The following is a 21,396-nucleotide window of genomic DNA, read 5'->3' as shown; positions in this document are numbered from 1 at the left end:
AAAATAAAAGGGACTTTATAAATCATCTTGTTCAATGCTACTGGAGCCAAAGGCAAAAAACACATGTAAAACATTAACTCCTTTCCTTGTCAAACTTACACCACAAAGCATGTATAAAACTGAGTAAGTTATTGTGTTTTGTTAATAAAGAAGCTTTCCTGTAAAACAGTAAATGATTCTTTTTTGTTTAATAACAACAGATGGAGCATCACAGAAATCCAAGTCCTTTAAGTGTCTATTGTAAGGTAGACAGGTAAGCCTGACATTTGCTCATTATTCTTCATGCTGCTTATAACAAATAGATCTTTGCTCTCACTTTTCCTTGGCTTAATCAAGGTTTCTCTACAATATGCAATTAACCTTTAATATGAAAAAGTGAGTAGGAAGAAGACACAGCTGAGCATCCTGACCCCCTGAAAACCAGATTATGAATTTACTCAATATCCATTTTCTTGATACTGCATTTTTACGATTTGCAAACTTTGTGATATGTGAAATCTCAGTGAAACAAGTTTATTTTTTACGAGCCATTGAACAGATTCACAGCTTTCATTCAGGCAAATATGCTGGTAGTTCTTCAGCAGCGAGCCCACATTGCGATTTTAACAGTCTGAGGTAAAGCAGAAAAAAGACATTACCACAGTTCATAGAAATGTATTGGGAATAAATATTGAAATCATAATACTGGAAAACTATGCATATCAATCCCATCCTGGTCATAAACATGCTAAGATACAGATGTGAGTCTAATTTACCCTGCCTTGCTACTCCTTGCCTGAATGACAGGTGTGAAAGACAAACTTAAAACCAAGGAAGAGGGTAGGTGGAAAAGCTACTTTTGAGTGGTGCAGGAAATAAGCCGAGACTCTTTAGGACAGGCTTGACCACCAGTGCACAACTAATTCAGGCTTGAGAACCAGTGACTTGGTTTGGGAAGTCATAAGGGCAGGAAGAAGGCTGAAAGCTAAGCAGGAATCAGCCAAAGATGGATCCTGTTGGTTGTCAGTCTGGAAGGGACTAAACTCCTCATGACACATAGGCCGGCTACAGCATAACCACCATGAAAAGGAATTAAAGTAGAACGTCCAGATTCCCACATCAACTCTTCAGACTGAACATTATGAGATGGCACCTCAGCTACTGGAAGGTATCAATATATTTTTGGTATTTAGGAAGTTCAGTTGTTTTCATCACAGCTATTACTTTTTTGAAGCAGAAACAGAAGCATAGCCTAGACTTCTTATAGAGTCAACGTTTCTATAGGTAAGATTTGTAATATATGTGTAGTGTCTGCATGTTCCTCTGTTTTACCTGAAACTTCAGGGGACTTAATTTTCAGGACGTGAAAGCCATCTAACAACTAGCGTCTGAGGAGATCTAGGGAAAGCAAGATTCTTAAAAAACCATCACTGGTCACTCTTCATTTTTGAAAACTATAGTAACCAGGTAAAATGGAAAGGCAGGTAATAAATTCTGACTCTGCACATCTTTGATCATTTCAGCAAAACTGTGTTTGATAGACCATTTCTGCTGGGATCATTTCCAACAGTCTAAACTTCTTAGCAGGTTCAGACACTGAGAGGAAACAAAGATATCTGTCAGACAACTGTTTTCTTTTCCTTCTGAAGTATGGCATCTCTCACCACTGTTAGTTTGTACAGTAAGCAGAGCTCTGCCATGGTAACTCAACTCTGAGTAGTAATGTACCAAAAGACCGAATCCTCTAGGATCCACTGGAGCTGGAAGTGGAGCCCTACTTTCCTTAACAGGAAAATGTTCCCAGCCTTTAGCTAGGAGTTCAGAACCTACTTTTAACTCTGAAAGTTTCTCAGACTAAAGCTGCCTTCTATTTGCCACATAGTTATGTATGAGAATACTAGCTTACGTTATCTGTATTTGCTCTAACCAACAGAGTTTCTCTATATGTATGGGTTCTTTCCTGCATTTAACCCTACACAGACAGCTCTAAAATGTAGCCCAGTTGAATCTTTAAACGAAACAAAACCTGACACCTCTCCCATCTACCCATAAAAGACAATGTGCAGAATAGTATGGCATAATATAAAGTTTCAAGGGAATCACTTCCAAATGAAGAGAATAATTTGGTAGCCTTGCACTTCTAGGCCAGGATCAATATAAATATTCATGCTGCTTTTTTTTAAACCATCTTCAATGTAGCTGAGAAACAGACACTGCCGAAAGTAAACTACCTTTCAAGTGATACGCATAGTAACATAAACCTAAAGTCTTTTTTCTGCATGTGAAATTGTCTATCTTGCAGAGATAGGAGACATGTGCGACCCAAATGAGGGAGTAGACCATTGAAGACACTAATTTATCCTTGCCCACACTCCCAAACCCTCCTATTACTAGTCCTCTGTCTCCCCCAATTTCAACTTGCATTTTCACCTTCAGTTCCTAGCATTAGCCCACCAAGTACATGGGAGGTCAGGAACAGCTGCCTTTTAGCTTCCCAACCAGACAACATGCAATGCAAGTGCAGTACAAAAAGCCAAACAAATCATTCCACTCATTGCTTGCAATCCTTGCAATAAACAAGCCTGCTGTACGGATTGTATTCAGTATACAACTGAAAGCCCCTTCACGGCTTGTAGCCCTTACTCAAATTTTTTCTCATGTGCCTTCCCAGGGCCATTATCTTGAAATAGAAGTATGCTCATTAACTGTTTCCCAGAATATCAGTCCCTCACACTTCCCTCACACTTCCCTCACTTTGCAGTTCAGGAAAGCATCCTGACATGGGACAAATACACTAAGCATGTGCTTAAACGTTTTCCTGAATTCAGACCATTACCAAAGGAATACAGGCTTTATTATACTGCTTATCATAACCATCTAGTTTAGATGCCTGTAATTACCCAGTTCTCTATATGCCCACAACCTTATTCCAGGAACTGAACAGGGAGACAGAACTCAGTTTTCACAACACCTAGAGGAACATAATTCTTTGGCTTTGGCCCCTCTGTCAAATTTAGACAATCTGATCATTGGGTCAAAAGCTATAGGGGAGACAGATGGCAGGAAGGAGATAGAGACAATCAAGAGAGACGCCTGTTATTCCATAAGCCTCATTTCCTTAGGAAACCAGGCTAAAGAAGTATCTTGGGACAAAAGACTTGTGACAGCACATCACTTACCTACTCATGCAGGAATGCAGCTGGGTAGCACAGTAATTATGGACTAGAGAATATAGGTTTTGAAATGGTGTGCTTACCCTGGAGCAAGAGCTTTAAAAGAAGAAATTGCAAGAAGTCATTATCTCGCCCAACGTCCTCCTCTGGTCCTCCTTCCCCCCCCCCCCCCCCCATTTTAATTTTAACCTTGATAAGAGCTTGTTCCAACAGTCAGGCCTCTCCTTTTGTTTAACACTGTAGTAAAGTTGTAGGGTTGTTTATGAAATGGGTTGCCATGGAAACTAATGTGTGCTGCCATGGAGATCATGTCAAATCCAGCATTTCATCTTCACTGCAGACTCAAGAAAGAAGGAAGATAAGCTGGGGTGAAGAAATACTTCCTTGAAAACCAAATGTTTTGAAATATTAGCAAATGTAACAAGACAAGCGACAAAAATTGAGGTCACTATTAAATCATCAACATTTACTAATATTTCACCCAATACTTCTTGAGATGTCACATTTTTCTTTTAAATGATGTTCTCAGAACCAGCGTAGTTTTTCAAAGGGGATAAACAACATATGTGAAAACCCAATAGACTCCTTTTTAGAACATTTAGATACCAAAAAACAAACCCAACAATTTTGCCAAGTCAAATAATTTAAAAAGGCATAGAAGACAGAAGGAAGACCGCTAGCGGCAGTGTCTTGTAAACACTGCATAAAATGCATGTGTTTAATAAGATAATGAGTTAGAAAATGTTCCATGCCATACATATATGGTCAGATTAAGGCCTCAATTAAAGAAACTACTAAGGAACTGCTCAATTTTGACTCTAAAGAAAATAAAAGAATTTAAAAAAATCATCTAGGCATCTTTTTTAAAGTGAATGGTAGATAGATAGATGCATTCATTTGGCAATTCTTTAAAACTTTAACTAGGCAATCTCACTCTTTAATTTTCCTGCATTCTTTAAATTAAAAGAAAAAAAGAAAGCCATAACTAAAGCCACCACTAAATTACTTTAGGAAGTTATGAGGTATCTTAAATCCTCCCAGTAGTCAAATCCTAAGCATTTAGGCTTCCTGAATAAAATCTGGTAGAAATGTACTCTGCTTGAGCCCATTCAAATTAATTTTAAGCAGAGTCTCACTAATCACTTTACACAGTCCTCTTGCTTCAAAATTAAAGATATGCCTAAATCTTTGCAAGATTACAGACAAAATAAGTTTGTTGGCTCGTAAAACAATTTCAATTACTGATAATATAAACCCTGAAGAGACATCTAAATGAATGTTTAAAGACCACCTAGAATAGGAATCCTGTGTTGAATTAAGGCTAAATCTTGTCAAATAACATTTCTATAATGTTTTATAGAAGATATATTGCATGTCTGTCTTAGTCATATTACAGTTCACCACATCTGATGTTCTGCATCCAACACTGACATTTTTCAGCTTTTTGTAACTCACATCCACTAAGATTTTTGTCTTATAAGTTTTTTTCTTAGCGAAGATTAAGACTAGAGATTTAAGTTTCAGCCACTTAATCTTCTGTGAAAGTAGTAAAAATAAATACTAAAAATAGAAATAAATATTTTATTTCTCAAGCTTGTAGAGTCCAGGAAAAATCCAGAGCTAAACTCTTGATGACACTTAGAGCAGTGAAAACCTTGCAGATCCATCAGTCCGAAGGCATCGTCATAGAAAAACAACACAGGCATAACAGGACAGGTGTCAGGCACCTGGATAACTATAGACGGGCCACAAAGACCTTTTTCTGAAACCTTAAGAGGTCTATGTGTTTTCTTGTATACAGGGGGTGTTCCAAAGTCTTTTTCACAAACATAGAAACATGGTCAATTCTTCTGTATCGACAGTGCTAACCTGCAGGCAGACATGCCTTTCTTATACCTAATAGAACAACTTTGTGGCATGCAACACTATTTTCAGGATTCCAGGAAGAAGAAAACTTAAAAAGGCAGCTAAGCTCCACTGTACAAAATGAGAAGGAAGGCCAGTACAAGTTTTCTATAGCTACACAGTGATGAAATAACTTTCAGTAAATAAAGCATATTTTAGACATGAATAAGTTTTAGGATTCACGGATTAAGTCAGCTCATAAGTGAAGCTTTTTTAAAAAATGCACCTTAAAAACGGATTAGTGTGCTTCAGTGCTTCACTTCCCTCTGAAATTATCTAGGATCTAACATCTGCTTTGATGGGGACAGGCTGAAACCTCAGCAAAACACCCCTACTAAGACTACCCTGATTCACTGAAATACTACACTTCTCATTCTGCTTTTTTTCACACATTAACATTTTCATGATAAACAGGTATCTAGGAAACAGAGAGCTTCAAGGGTTCTCATCTAAAAAGATTTTTCTATTCACAGAGTAGGGGGAAAAAAGCAGATGTTAAAACTACAATAATTTCATTTTAACCATTCATGAATAAAATAAAGTTTGTGCTATATATTGAATTCCACTTTCTTCCAATCTTGTTCATTTGTAGCCAAATGAATGAGATACCAAAAAAAGAAAAGAGAAAAGAAGCTGATATTCAGTTTATCTGTAGTAACAGTGTCTTTTATGCTTGGGTGCTATTTAAATAACATGGAAAATATTCCAGTCGCTACTACCAAATGGTCTTTTGCTGGCTGGTGACTGTTCGGACTGGTTGATACACTGATATGCCTGACCAGTTTATTAACTTTCTGAACCTTACAGTAGTCCCCAGGGGAAAAAACAAACAAACAAAAAAACAACAACAAAAAAAAAAAACCCAGATTTTTCCACTGCCAAGACACTGAATACTTACAGTCTTATTATTAGACTTCAGCAATACTCAAGGCATACCAGATGCTTCTCCAGAACAGGGAGGAAAACCCAGAGCATGCCCCAGAGCCTGCAAAGTGTAGATAAAGAAGAGTAAGCAGGGACTGGACTGTATTCCCTCTGGCAGGTGTTTAATTTCTGACAAGAGATCCCAAACGCTCTTAGAATGGGTCAGATCCAAAAAAAGCATCAAGAGGATTGGGAACTGGAAGTAACAAGAAATACATTCATCAAGAACAAATCATCTAAACCAATTTCATTTCCTTCTGCAGCAAAGTAACAGTTTTTGTGGCTAGGGAGAAAGGACAAATACTTTATACCTTGACTTTAAATAATGTTTTTGACATGGTCTCACCTAACATTCTCATAAGAAAGTTTGAAAAACACGATCTTAATGAAATTAATTCAGACTGGTTGGAAAACTTGTTGGAGAGCTCTATCCAGACAGCAGTTATCAACGACTCTACATGGAAGTATGGGGTGTACCAAACTGAATTCTGTGGTCATCCTGTCTGAGTCTAGTTCTGTTCAGTGTTTTCATTAGCTGGATCACAGAAAAGAGTACACTTATTAATTCTGCAGACAACATGAAACTAAGAAAGACTGCAAATATGTTGGAGAACTGGATTGAAATCCAAAATTATCTTGACAAACTGAAGAAAATGAAAAAAAAGAAAAGCAAAGCTGTACACAGACAAATAACTGCGTAAATAGAGGGAGAAGAACTTCTAGCAAGCTAAAAGTACTCTGGGAGGGAATCCGTTGGTAAGAGCAGATGACAAACTGAACATGAGTCAACAATATCAAGCTATTGAGCAAAGGACAAACAGCAGGCTGGAATGGATAAACAGGACTGTGGCCTGCATAACACATGAAATCATACTTTCACTCCACTGAGCATTAGTAAAGCTTCAACTGCAGTACTACATCCTCTCCTGGATGCTGCATTTGAAGAAAAATATGAGCCAATTGGAACAAGTCCAGAGAAGAGCCACAGGAAAGCTTAAAACTCAGGAAAATACAACCCATAGGAAAATGGAAATATAACAATTGGAATGGCTAGCAATAAAACAGGGAAAAAGACTGGAGATTCAGGGGCAAGAACAATGTAAGTAAGTGACACTCGTTAGTATTTAGGAGTTTTCTGCAAAGAAGAAAGCATAATTTGTTCTTTATACCCATACTGGATAGGATGAGAGGCAAGGGGATTATACTGCAGTGAGAAAGAGTCAGGTTAGACATTAGGAAAAACTTGTTCATGGTAAGAACAGGGAAGCACAGGAACACACTGTGATAGGAGTGTTTGGACTCTCCATCCCAGGAGACCTTTGAAAGCAGCTACATGAACTTCTGATGAACGTTGCAGGTATTGCTGCTCCTGCCTTTACAGGTCACTTCTGGCTTTGCATTCCTATGCTCCCTCAAGCCTTCCTTCTAATCACAGTCTCCCAGAATAGACATGTCAGGCAGTCATTTGTGCTCTACAACACTTACTGCTCTAGAAGAGTACTAGTAGGGACTCATCTATGCTACTGTACACAGGTCTAGGCACTGCATTTCAAAAACAGCAGTGGTCAACAGAAGGGCAAAATTGGATCGATCGCAGGAAAGAAAAACAGATACTTATTTGTTGGAATGATGTTTTAACCCTAGAGCAGACAAAATAGGGCTGTAAAGTCATCAGTATTTTGCAATAGAAAGGCAGTGGGAGAGACACTAGTGGAAATGAGAGCCAAATTTATCTTCCTTTTTCATAAGAGACAGCTTAGAAATGATCAGTACACCATTTTATCAAGTAGCCACTTTAAATATCTCTTTACACTAGAAGATAAGTAAATAAAAGCAATGATTGCTAGTGATTAGAATCAGCTGTCTCAAAATTGAAGAATTACACTTGGCAACAAAGTAACTGAATGTGGGGGTACTTTTGTTGTTTTAATTTAGCCTTTTCTATTATATGCATACCTTTTAGTAAGGGGGTTTATGGAAGATGGTGGGACATAACAAGATATGACAGTTGCTCTAATTTCTTGTCAAATTCTTTCTATTTTCATCTGCAATAAAAGACAAATGGGACAAAGCAATGACAGGTACCCTTCTCACTGTGAGAAGGTGGAGGAAAATTGCATAAACAAGTTGGCCATTAGTTTAATGCGAAATAGATTACAGAAGCAGTAGTCACTCGGAGCAAAGGGATAAATAATGTTCTTGCTAGCCATTATACAAATGGTGAGAGTAAAGGAATGCTTGCATAATTGCCAGGGAGCAGGCTGAGAGAGAATTGTGCAGTTACAAAAAGCTCACAGGGCACAACAGAAACCGCTCAGCCATAGCACTGTGACAACTACTGACTTAAACACATGCGTTATTACACACATTGAACCCAGCCTTGCAGCCTTTATTTGTAAGCATCATCCCCTGGTTTGTTAAAGACCACGAGTCTAGTCAATCTCAAAGGTATGACCTAGGTGAGCAAAGGCACAAGAGTTAGAGTTTTTATATCCCCTCCTCCTCCTCCTCCGTTCAGATGTTCTTTCCACAGAGTTTCCCAGTTTAGTTCTCAGTCAGCAATTGTAAAACAAGCCTCACCTCTAAAGCTGAGACCAGGACCTCAATGCACTTTCTCCTGATGCACAGCTCTAAGCTCTTCACTCAGTCACATCAAGGAAATGAGTGAGGCTCTTCCTTTCCATGCCCTTAGTAAACCTGAGGCAACAAGGGCCAATCTGAGAAAAACAGCTTTTGCTGCTTTCTTAGTATCTGCAGTCAGGCATAGGTATCCACTCCTTGGCTGATCTTCTGCCAGCCAGTTAACTGCCCTTTCACCTGCAGACATGAACAGACAGAGTACAGTCGGTGCAGAAATGAATGCTCCTGACCAATATGCATGAAAAATTAGCCCCAGTGATTTAAAGACACATAAACCTGCTGAAATTTTAGTAAACTTACCTCCTCTGCTTCAGAGAAAACTTTGCACGTAAGGCTTATGGGGCTATTAAATAGTGCTCTTCAATTGATGCCATGTACTAGACTGCAGCTCCCTTTTAACCAAAGTTATAAACAGCCAGTATCTATAAACTGCATATTAGGTCACCCACCAGTTCAAGTGAGGCATGAGTAGGGATCCACACAGGGCCCCACACCATTACCAGCCAGATCCACAGAATTTGTAAGACGTTTCATAGACTACATGCACTTCTGCAGTACTGAATTAAGGAAGATGACCTTAATCAATCAGGTAATTAAACATTGCTTTAAGCCACTCACTTGAGCATTGTTATCTCACAGCTTGGTACACTTACCAATGGGCAGACACTGCTAAAGAATTTCTCCCTCATCTGTTGGCTGTCTGGCAGTCCACAATGGGTCACTCTTAATGCAATTTCATTTTCTTAATTAAATCTTCCTTGAGGTATCACTGGGGATTATTTCCCTTTGATTCCTTTATTTAATATTTCAGAGTAGAGAGTATCTCACCCTGCTTTCGTGGGTTAGAAAGTTTCTCTTGATTAACCTTCAGAGAAGATGAGAGAATTTTTTAAGTGAATAACATTCACGTTTGTTATATGAACAACTCATCTCTGTATAACAAGGCTTGGGAGATCATAAGAGAAAAATGGCCAAATGAAAAAAAATAGAAAAAAAAAGATTTTTCTTGCTATCTCAAACTTTACAGAGCAGGGATTCATTTGCAAAAAGTGGAAAAGGCCCCCAAATCTAAATGCTTTCCAGTGGAAAGAGCATTCTTGTGAGCTTAATATAAATTGTTGCTTTTCCTACTGTTGTAATTCCTGCAATCACAGGCTCAAAGGAAAAAAAAGGAAAAAAAGGGGGAAAAAAAAACCCTCTCAGCTCTCCTTTTCAGGAATAAATCTCTAACTATGTGTTGAAAAGTCTTGAAATTGTGAACCATATAAGTACCCGAATCCCATAAGAGGAAGAGAAATCTCCAAACCATCAGTTTTACAAATTTCTACATTGTTAGGGAGTCCCACTTATGATTTTTCAGTGCTTATGGACAGAAATACTGGCTGAATACATGATTACCCTTTGTACTTTCCAAAAAGGTTGTGCTATGTAGTTATGCACTGGTGATTATGAATCAACCTTGTGACACCTTCCATTGAATGTAATGATATGCAGCCACTCAGTTAAAACAAAACTAAACTGTTCAGGAATACAGAAGTGAACCATGTTAGCAACACACACCTCAAGGAAAAGCTGATATGAATCAGCACAGGAATATTGACCACCAATTCCAGTTCTGTGCTGCCTGAGAAACACTCTTTGGTAGATATACAAGGTAAGATTTATGTTATCCAGTTCTGGCTGTTTTGCTTAAGTTTGTATCCAGGTTCTCTCTGGAGAGAGGAGTAATCCCTGCAAGAAGATCCAGCTCATCTTAAAACAGAAAATGCTTCATCCCACCTCTCTCTCCCCACTAGAGAGTCTAGATGTTCCACTTACACAAGATGGCTCAATTCTTGACAGCTGAAATAAGGTGAGATATATGTAATCTGTAGTTTAGGAAGAATCTGATCTTCAGAACATCCCCCCAAATGACAGGACACCTCAGCAGCCTCTAACAGTCATTCAGTCCTGATAAGCAACTTGCTCTGCATAAAATCCTAAGCCAAACTCACCAAGGTTTTCTAGCTTTGGAAGACTTAAATATCATACCAACTACTAATATGCAAAGTCATAAATGTCTAGCAGTACAAAAACCACTCTCTAGCAAATGATATGCAAGATATAGCACTGAGCTGCAAAACACCCAGTCATGGTCTGTACACCAAAAAATTGATAACCTTATATAGACAAGAAATACAGAATAGCAGTTTATTAATATTATTCCAACAGTCACTTTGAAGTAGTATACCTTTGGGAAGGATCTGAAGGAAGAAAATAAACTACTCACGTAATCTTCTACAGCTTGCTCTACAAGTAGAGAAAGTGGCATGAAAAGGGTTGCCATACCAATGGCAGAAATCAAATACTTCAGGCACATTAATTATCAAGCAAAAAAAGGGATAGGAAGACATGAGAACATGTACCTAAGAATTAGTGGTATTCAGCAGATGCATGAAGATAAAATGATAAGATAAAGCTGACCAAAAGGTTCAAATAGAACAGAAGAGAAAAATGCACTCAGCAAAATTTTAACTTGCAGAAAGCTGATGTGGTGAACACTGCAATAGAAAAAGGATAAAAAAGACCAAGTTATGGGCAAAGACTTCTGGTTATAGAGATCAACAAAAAATGACATTTTTAATAACATGACAAAAGAGCTGAATTTGGCTTGGTAAAGTCGAAGACTTACTCAAAGTCTGTTAGTCCAAGACAAAGGCAGGGGAGAAGAAGAGGAAGTAGAGAAAGGGATCACAAATATAAGAAACTGAACCGTATCCAGATGAAGTAGCAGTGAGACAGGACTTCACAGGATGCGCAGGAGTACAACAAAATTGCACACTAGGGAGTAAGATAAAGTTAAGGGAAGGTAATAAGGATAATCAAAGATATGGAATGGCTCCTGTATAAAGGATGACTGATTATGGCAAGACTCTTTAGTCTGGAAAAGACACAGCTGAGAGAAGGTATGACAGAGGTTCACAGAATCATACATGGCAAAGAGTCTCTTCCAAGTATGAGAGGGCATCAGTAAAGTCAGAGCCAGGCTCACAACAGGCTAAAGTGTGTGTAGCTGAGCTCTGAAGCTTATTTCCAAACAATAATAAAAGTGTAGATAGGTTCAAAGAGGGGACAGATTCATGGAAGAAATCTCTATTGAAGGGTAGTAAGTACATAAAAACACATTCCTTCAAGAATGTTCATGAGCAGAAAATGTTGGGGGTAGAAGATAAAAGAATATTACAGAAAAGTGATTTCTTTTTTTTTTTTTTAAATGGGAGACAGAAGTGTTTGCCATATTCTTTAGAGGTCCTTCTTTGGCCACAGAAGAGAATACTAGACTGGACCGACCTTTTGTTTGACCCGCCATGGCCATTCTTACGCTAAGTTCAAGTCTACCATGCAGTACAAAAACAGAGGGAGAAAGGCTAAGAAACTAATTTGGAAAGAAAAATGCACAGAAGTTGAGGAGGAGGAGAAGGGAAAGATGAGGAGAGCACAATCCTTACATCAAGGGTAGCAAAGAGTTCAAGAGGAAAAAATACATGAGCCACTGCTCTCCTCTGCCAACCAACTTTCTTGGTGGCTTCATGACTCTAATGTAATTCCTGGCAAAATGCCAACTCAGTTGCTTTGGTTCATTGGTAAATCTAAACCAAAAGATTTTTACCCTTAGGTCTTCAGATCTGTTCACGGTCCACACGGGTAACTACTGTCACAGTTCCACAACTACTTTGAGACAGCATAAACTGATGTTCTCAGAAAGAAACATTTTTCCTTCCTCCCACTCCTTTTTCCCACCCTTTACTGCCTGTTTCCTTGCATTGGCATAAGTGTTCTTAGAATGGTTAAGTGAACCTGATCTGGGTTAAAACTACATGGCATAAATAGCAGGTTCAAAAATACTGTCAACCCAGATCAGTTCCCTGATGCAGTTCTCCACGTGGCAACACAAATGCAGGTCTTGACATAACAAAATGAGTAACATGCAGCAAAGAGTGGCTGGAAAAGCAGAAGGATGTGACCAGGACTGTTTAGCCTAGAGAAGAGAAGGCTTCAGGGGAACCTTATCAATGCGTATAAATACCTGATGGGAGGCAGTAAGGACAGACTCTGCTCAGTGATATCCAGTGAAAGGACATGAGGCAGTGGGTAGAACTTGACAGACAGGGAATTCCATTTAAATGTGAGAAAACACCTTTTTTTACAGTAGAGGTGGTTGAACACTGGAACAGGTTGCCCAGACAGGTTGTGAAGTCACCGTTCTTGAAGATATTCAAAACACAACTGGACACAACCCTCAGCAACCTGCTTTAGTTGACAGTGCCTTGAAAATTAGGGGTTGAGCTAAACGATCTCCAGAGGTCCCTTCCAACCTCAACCATTCTGCGATTCAGGGACTGCTGCTTTCAATAGCAGGGCCAGGTTATGCCTTTTTAAAGCGCTTGTAAAGATGCTTCCTTCTACAGCCTGAAAACAATCAAGATATACAGATAATTGTATAGCAGATACAGCATCACATTTCTAAGAGGAGGTTCACATCCCTGCTAGGAAAGCATCTAAGGTCTGAGATACAGGGTCCACAAATCAGAAGACATTAAGCAGTCCTGGAATAGCATAACAATCCTCTCAAAGATCCCACTTTTGATCCATGGACAGCAGGACACCCTAACAGAAAGGGTAAAAAGAATTTTTCAAAATACAACTATTTTTCATATATAATACTTGGCTATCTACACTCATCCTATAAAAGCATTAAGGACAGTGATAGACTTTTCACTATTCTCCTTCAGTTTTGTCCACAGGTAGACAAGAAGTTTGACACCTACAATTTTTGCCCAGATGATAGAGCACTTCAAGTCAAGACTAGTCTGCCTCCAGCTATGCAGCTAAGCAGGGCAGTGGAACCAGTGACAAAGCAGGGGGCATATCATCTATCAAAAAGGACACAGTGAAGAGCCAGAAGACTGAAAGATATCTGTATATGCAGGTAGCAAGGCAAATGCTAACAAATAAGCACAAGAAATTGGTGAACTAAATAGATGAAAAATATTCTTAGAATTAAAAAAAAAAATTAACCTTCTCTTTCTTCATCTTATGTAGGAGATGACAAAGCTACTACATTGTTGCAGCACAAGGGCCTCTGAACAAGGAAGTATTCAGTCACTGAACAAATGCAGTGTTGAGTGTTCATACTAAGAAAAGTGCATCTTTCCGCATCCACATTTCAATAGACTAAGCAGCTAAAGGATCGGCTTCCAACACACCAGAGCAACCCGCAGGGCAAAGGATGAAAAAAGGTCTTTGTAGGAACAAGACGGATAACCACAAAAGGAGAGAGAAAAAGCTCTTGAAATGGTAAGACTTTATTAAAAGCAATCATTTTTCTGTTTATTGCACTGAAGCCTGGTTTGACTGCCATAGGAGAAGCAAAGCCGAAATAGGACATTTCTTTCCTTGATTAAGGCCACTTTTGAACCAGCTGCTGTAGATACAGCAAAGACAAACTCTCTAAGTAAAAGAATCCAGCTGTGTCAAAGCACAGACCTTTTGCAACCAAAAATAAGAAGGTCCCATCACAGCTGAAAACAAAAAGGCCTGAATAGTAGTACTACGCTTGATTTGCACCAGCTTATATTTGATGCCCAAACATTTTATAGGCTTGCTACTGAGAGAGTAGACATATTAGCCTCCAGTGGCTATAAAAAAAAGCTGCTTGTGAGGTGGACAGAAGTAGAGATAGTGACGAAAGAAAAAAATTTTTGCTCCCAGCACTGTCAGAAAAAAAGAAAAAAGAACCCTTCTAAAACAATAATAGTATCTAAACTGGACAAAATGAATTGGAAAAAAAAGAACGTGGGGGCCCCATTCAAGGTGATCTTGTTAAGCTGAAAAGCTAACACAAAATTTTTTTTTTTTTTTTTCCCCTCACAGGCTAACACATTTCTGCTTTTTAACCTGTGAGTGTTATAAAACTGATAGCTTAAAAAGTCTGTATGGTCTCTGTCCCACATAAGCATTCAGTAAATCTTTCCACAGTTATTTTAAGACCTCATGGGCCAAATGCATCCCTAGTGCAAGATCAGCGATTTAAATGAACTCAGTGTAGCAGTGAGATTGGCCCCAGGCTTCTATGAAGTAAATACAATAGTATAATATTGTAACGATCATGTGCACTGGAGACAGTTAGATAGCTTTTAAGACATAACTGTATGAAGCAGAGTAGGTCAAGTCGCATTTTCTGCATTGTGGGAAATTAAAACATTTTTAAGTTTTCCTTAAAACTGAAGCATAACAACAACAATAATCTTGCCACACTTCAACTCTGATCTGTCTCAACTGGATCTGATCATTAAACCAGGCTGCAGGGCTCCAGGTCCTCTGAATGGCTGCCAGCCGCAATACAGACACATTCTCATGAGAAACACTTTGAATCTGTTTAAAACAGCATTTTTTGACAGAAAACTGTTCCACTGGCAAATTTTCATGCAGCTCCACTACTTAATATGCCTCCCCTCCTCCCACATGTGCATGCACCAGAATTACTTCAAGAAGATAATTACGCTCCACATTTGCAGTTTATTGGATTGCTTCTGCCAGTTTTCCTGCCTTTTCTTTGCTGGGAGAGCAAGACTCCAAGAAAGAAAAGAAGTCAAAGTTAGGGTGATCTAACGTCTGCACATAATGATACATATTCTTGAAAACAGATGCAAAGAAATATATATATTTCCTTCAAAAAAAAAAAAAAAAGGAAAAAAAGAGAGGTTTGGTAGCCTCAGGGTGGCCTGCATAGAGATGACTTCAGCTCTTTACTCAAGCAGCCAGCCATTTGAAAATGAACATAATTATACTGTCTTTGTAACTGCCACATCAAATAATTTTGATCAACAACTGAAGAAACATGCATGATTTGTTTGGGGTGGGGGGGGTCTCTTGTTTTCAGCAAATAATCTATTGGAGCTGCACAAACTCTAGTAACATTTACGTCTCTGGCTCTGTCTTGTGACTCAGCATTCAGTAAGGCTGCTCAGGGCTGCCAAAGACTATTCAGAGCTCCTGAACTACACCTGAAGTTGGACTGCGAAGATGAGCCTGGCACGATCGCAGTGCAGGAACAAGGAGTGCGTATGGCAAGAGGAGGAACATCACACTCAGTACAGTCTCTTAGAAAATCTACTCAATTCCAAGCCTCTCTGGCCTAACATCTGATTTTTACCCAAAGCAATTACATAAAAATGTTTTTTTTTATTAGACAGAAGACCTGCTACCTCAAGCAGATCCAGAATTTAATTGCTGACTTCAGCACAAAAAGAGCTTATTACCCCGTTTCTGACAACCCTGCAAAAGAATTAAGCAAAAAGCTCTGAGCAGGAGCTTATTTGACTCATTAGCATCAACTGCAATATTAAGTATATTCCTCTGATGGCAAATCTTTGATTTATGTCAAGTCCATCTGAGACCTGTTTGGCCACAAAGTCTCTCTCCTACCCTGTACCTATCAGAGATTGAGAACAGAGGATCAAGTGAGGGCATTATGAAAAGACTGATTTTAGCCAAGTGGTGCAGCTGGAAAGCACTTTCGAGTAGTCTCTCACCTACATCTCATCTTTTTCTTAAACAGAGAGGCAAGTCCACCAACTTTCTAAGCTGTGATCCAAGGTCCTCTAAGGTTTCAAGACTTGGATACCACATATATTTAGAGCTTTGATAAGCAACAGACTGAATTATATTTGTATTCTATTACACATGAAGTTGCATCTCAAAGCTTTCATATTCACCATTAGCTACCAAGATTCCTCACAGAAAATTACTGCCCAAAACAAGCCAAAAACATGCAGATTCCCAATGGACACATCACCAAGGCATGAATAAATGCAGACAATGGACACATCACCAAGGCATGAATAAATGTAGAGCTCAGAAGACTACAATACTGAACACAGATATTTTGGGCCAGATCAAAAAGATAGGACTTAGGCATAGTTGAGGCATTAAAGTAGAAAACAGCAATCCTCTGAGCCCTGCTTTCAACATTAACAGCACTCAGGCACCTAATGTTCTGCTCTTGTGCATCTCAAACACCAGTCTTGACATCCCACTTGGTATTCAGCATAAAATATATGAACCACTCCTTGGCACAGGCACTGGAACCCAGAAACTCCCCCCTCTACCCATTAAACCAGAGTTATGCTCCCTCTTGCTCCTGCTCAATGAATCTTCAATTCCTCTATGCAGAACATAGTGAGTTTGACAAGATGGGTGTAAATCATACCCCATACACATACACACTCAGAAGAGCTTCTAGCCTGTTAGGCAGTTAGGGCAGGTTCCTGGAAAGTCAGAGATCTAGGTTTGATCTTTCTTGGTGCAGAGGAGAAAAGAGAGCGCCCCATCCTGGAGAAGGCAGCTCCTCCCTGTCCCAAGGCAACAGGCCCTACTCAGGGCACTGGTTTTGGTGTATCCCCTTCTGAAGGCCTACCACCCCTCTAGCACCATTAATCAGCTTTGCACTTAATGCAGGGCATGACCGCACCAAGGGGGGAGAGACACAAGCTGACTTTGCTTGCATTACACAGGAATTAAATGCACTGAGGAGCACAGAGTAGGAGCCCTATTACCACCTGCACATGAGACAGCAATGTGCAGCAAACTTAAGCACTGTGCAGTGAACTGGTTTTGGTGCAGTGCTGCACAAAACATGCCTATAAAATCCCTGGACCTAAGCTGGTAAGCTCACAGAATACCATGCAGACTTAGCAGCCTGGACCTTCACTTGCTTAAGGCCCTCTATAACTTTCCACTTCAGTGTGTGGATGCCCCTTTCCAGCGTCCCACAGGGAGGGCATATTATTAGTTAGCACTATTGCATTTACATTCCTTTTGGTCCAGATGGCTAAAGGAGATGAACTTGGTTTTCCTGTGAGTTATTAGAAGGCCATCAAGTAGATTGATCTCCTGTCCATCTTTTAGAGCTATTACAAGGATGTCATGAGTCAGCCAAACAGATAATTCATGATGAACCTTTCTTGAGCTACTAGATGATACAGTGCTAATCAGTACACTCCTCAAACACCCTATTCAGTTTGTCTTTCCCTTGCTGAACTAGCCAGAGAGCCAATCCCATACAAATCCTGAGCCTGCTACTACCACTTACATACTAACTTTCCCAAGGTGAGTTGTCTTCCTGAAGTTAGTGGGACTCTCTAAACAAGTGACACTGCGTGTGCACACAAAGCGCCTGCAGAATTAGGTTGAGAAAAATAGGTCAAAACAGGCATATATTTAACTTGCGAGTCCAAACTTCAGAATATTTTACTAACGCATAATTCACAGACATGTGCACAAAACCCACGTTTTATAACCACTGAAAAGACATTCTGATATGAACTAAGGGGCCAAATTATTTTTAAACGGAGACTCTACCAGATACATCTGCGTTACCATTCCAAAGACAGGTTAGACATCCAACCTCCCCCCATAACCCAAAATCCTTCCCTTTTCTCTAATCAAAAACCCTCCTCCTGTAACCTCTTTTGGAAAAATCATTTCTTTATCCATTTTCAACTGGAATCGTAAAGTATATGGTGAATGTGGAAGGTTGAGACATTCATGCAAAGAGCCTGGTCAGGACAGTCAACCCAATTCCAACCCTAGAAAAATACATTTGCAGGGGGTTAAGCATCAGAGGCATGGTGTCAAGTTCTGGCAGATGTACAAACAGGGAAAGGAGGAAGGGCACATGAACAGTTTGCCCCTTTCTGGAAGTTCCGCAGAGACTCCCATGGGCTTGTGATGATCTTCCAAGCTGCCCAAGACAACACAGCTGATGCCAAGAGGAATTTACCATGTAGCTCCAACAAGCAAACCTAGTAGTTGCTCCTTAAATCAGTTTTCCAGGAGGCATTGTCTGCTTCCATCCTCCTCTAGGGTCCACCTCTAGCCAAACCTTGGCAGCACAAGTGGCAAGATGAAGCCACAGAAGTAGTCAGTATCATGCTGTCACTACAATTTTGCTGCATTTCCTGAAGCATGATTGCTTATTTTGCTCCCCAGTCCCAACCTCTTTCATTCCCTCCACAGCAACATTAAAATCCAACACCATAGATTTGTTGCCCAACCTAAGCACTTCGATAGGTGCATTCCCTCTCTGCACCTGCTTCTGCTTTATACACAATTAAGCACAAAAGACACACAGAGGCACTTTAGCATTCAGACATTTATGCTGAGGTAATAGATACTTTTAATTTATTATTAATGTCCTAGTAAAATTGTTCAAATACAGAAACTAGGGGTTTTGCCATCATCATGCTGTTAGGTACAGTGTGTTAGTCATTAATCCATTTTGTCATTGTCTGAGACAAAATTGCACAGCCGAGAAATGGCAACATTTGTAACAAGGTGTGTTGGAGATAGCAACAGTACTTTGCATTTGCCAAATTCTGGGGAGGGGGAAGGGGGAGGATATCAAATTTATTAAAGAGAATGGAAACTGATGTGCAGAGAGGGACAATCTTTGAAAATTCTAAAAGATGGCACTTAGAGTGACCAAACGATTTTGAGGAGCAGGAGGGAATACGTTCAAAATCAAATTTCAGAAGCAGATAATGGTTTTATACCACTGTATGGTTTCTTGTGCCAACGTAAGAAAATACTGCCTTTAGTCAGGTGAGAAATCTCATCTTTAATGAGAGCTTGATTCATGTGAAAATTGGCTAATTTACTTCCATGCTTAAAGCAAAATCCATAAGAACCGTTAAGAAGTGGAAAGCTGAAAGTAAACAAATCGCATAGCCTAACTCTTATAAGCTACCACTTGCTATGGGTCTTGGAAAGGAGTTCCATCACAGGACCAGCTCTTATACATTGGAATCCTTTTCCAGCCTAACAAGAGCAGGAGGAGGAAAAGAGGCAGTTCCTCTCATTATCACTTAATATTTAGGGTGGGTACTCACTCCTATATAGTTCTGTTTTAGACTGCTGCCAGAGCAATGAGAAAGTGTCAGTGCTTGACACTGGCACAGTGAACAGCCACCTTTCCCTACATTTTAGCTCTGTAAATAAAAGCCACAAAAGGCCAGATGCTACTGCCCTTTATCAAGCAAAGATTCCAATAACTTTAGTAGGAGTATTGTTCATTTTTAGACCAAAGGGTTTGGCTCAATAATATTTTATCTCAGCACCAGGTCTCTACTACGACTCACAATACGCAGTATTTCTGAAGCATGGTTCAACCTAACATTGACTACTACTTGCAAGAACACCATGCAGCCAAATTACACAACTTAAGTTCATGAAAGGATCTCATTCCTACTCTCCATGTAGCCTCCACAGGCCTGTAACCAAGGCAGCAGACAACTTAACAGCTAATGGGCCTTTCATGAATCTTGAACAGCACCAACTTGGACATGTGAGTTCTGCCTTCAACATTAAATATTTCATCCACTTTTTCCCCCCGTTTCCACCATGTAACTAAAACCTATTTCACAGAGTAAATTTTTGCTTTATCATCTTCGGACAACCACACAGTTGCATACAAAGCAAAGTAAATATTTCTACACTAAAAATCCTCAGGCCTCTCCCATAGCTTTTCTTTCTTTCTTTCTTTTTTTTCTTTTTTTTTTAACACATCATTAAAGGCAAAACACCCAACATTTGATGGATGTTCTGCATTAGAATGTGAATAAAAAGTTTATTTTCCTGAGGCTGCAGGTACAAAATGACATCTGCTGCTTTCCCAAAAGGAGCACTCTAAATCTTGGTATTGCCCAGATTTGGAAGGAAAGCAACCAGCTTCCCCAAGACCAGTCTGGCCCCATAGGACATTCCCATCCATCCTACTATTTTGTCAAGCACTTCTAAGAGTGACTGCTGATACCGAGGCAAGTAGCCCCCCATGCATTCATTGCATCCAGCTGGAAGGAAGGAAGATCTAAGCTCAAACAGGCATCCAGCTCATAGGTAAAGCTGGACTAGACCCCTCTTCATTGCTTCTTACCTAGCTTAGCAAAGTTGTCCATACAACGTACACTCTGCCAGAGACAAAGGCTTTGGCGGGATACTTTTTTGTTTCAGGGAGGAACAGAATAAAAAGCAAGGGAAGATCTGGGGAACAGATCTTTGACCTGTGTACTCCAAACAGCCCTCAGAGGAGTTTCATTGCTATATAGGAAAAACCTTGTTCAGTGGTCTCTTCTAGCATTCCCCATTTCTTGCTCTCCTCTCTCCCTCATGAAGGGCAAAGAGAATATGCTGTACCACCTCCTCTGCTTACGCATGTTTGCGCAGAGTACCAATCAGTCTTCCCCTTTGCAAAAAGTATTGTAGGTAGCATGCCATTAACCCTTACCAAGCTTGCAAGATGCACTCCTGAATTTCACATGGAGATGTCTGAAAGTACTTTAGCAGCACTAGAACTGCATGTTTCTCCTTTCTCCAAAACAATAGGTCTGTTGAACCACAGATTTTGAGACCTGAGAAACCTGATTCAGTAACTGAAGGTGCATTTTCCTACAGTATGAAAAAATGTCACATGACAGATTTCAGTCCTGGTGTTCAAAAGCTCATTAACAAAACTACTTTAAAGCATGCTAATAGAAACAAATGCCTTTAACATCACAGACTTCCCAGATGACTCCTGCTACAGAGATGGATGACAAATCACTGTCAGTCATCTTTAAATTCCATATTGACTACACTGAAGCAATTACCCATTTATTTTTAGAGCATGTTCCATTTTAAATACAAGTGATTCAGTTCAAGAGACATTGTACACTGCATCACTATTTCATGGGTTAAC

At 39.6% G+C, this 21,396-nt stretch overlaps 1 protein-coding gene and 1 long non-coding RNA gene across 13 annotated transcripts in view; one reads left to right on the top strand and one right to left on the bottom strand.

Annotated features, from left to right (window-relative positions):
- Positions 1–21,396, bottom strand: part of HECW1 (HECT, C2 and WW domain containing E3 ubiquitin protein ligase 1) — a 272,955-nt gene that overhangs the window by 246,435 nt on the left and 5,124 nt on the right. For 4 of the 10 annotated variants that reach the window (XM_064506616.1, XM_064506620.1, XM_064506617.1 and 1 more), the window contains exon 2: positions 5,956–6,042. The exons of 4 other annotated variants lie outside the window; for them this stretch is intronic. The gene's annotated coding sequence lies outside the window, so the exon portion shown is untranslated. Of the gene's footprint in view, positions 1–5,955; positions 6,043–8,561; positions 8,799–21,396 lie in introns of all 10 variants that reach the window. 2 more of the 10 variants (XM_064506615.1, XM_064506619.1) reach the window with 1 other exon arrangement.
- Positions 154–20,317, top strand: LOC112996098 (uncharacterized). 3 transcript variants are annotated; one of them, XR_003262346.2, is made up of 4 exons: positions 154–253; positions 13,394–13,590; positions 13,704–13,958; positions 15,612–20,317. It is a non-coding gene; the product is annotated as an uncharacterized LOC112996098 (long non-coding RNA). The 3 variants fall into 3 exon arrangements; XR_003262345.2 differs by lacking the exon at positions 154–253 and adding an exon at positions 10,145–10,275; XR_003262347.2 differs by lacking the exons at positions 154–253; positions 15,612–20,317 and adding exons at positions 10,145–10,275; positions 15,544–15,584.

The sequence above is a fragment of the Dromaius novaehollandiae genome, chromosome 2, assembly GCF_036370855.1.
Source record: "Dromaius novaehollandiae isolate bDroNov1 chromosome 2, bDroNov1.hap1, whole genome shotgun sequence".
Lineage (NCBI taxonomy): Eukaryota > Metazoa > Chordata > Aves > Casuariiformes > Dromaiidae > Dromaius > Dromaius novaehollandiae.
Note: the sequence above shows the minus strand (reverse complement) of the source record. Positions and strands in the feature narration are given on the sequence as shown.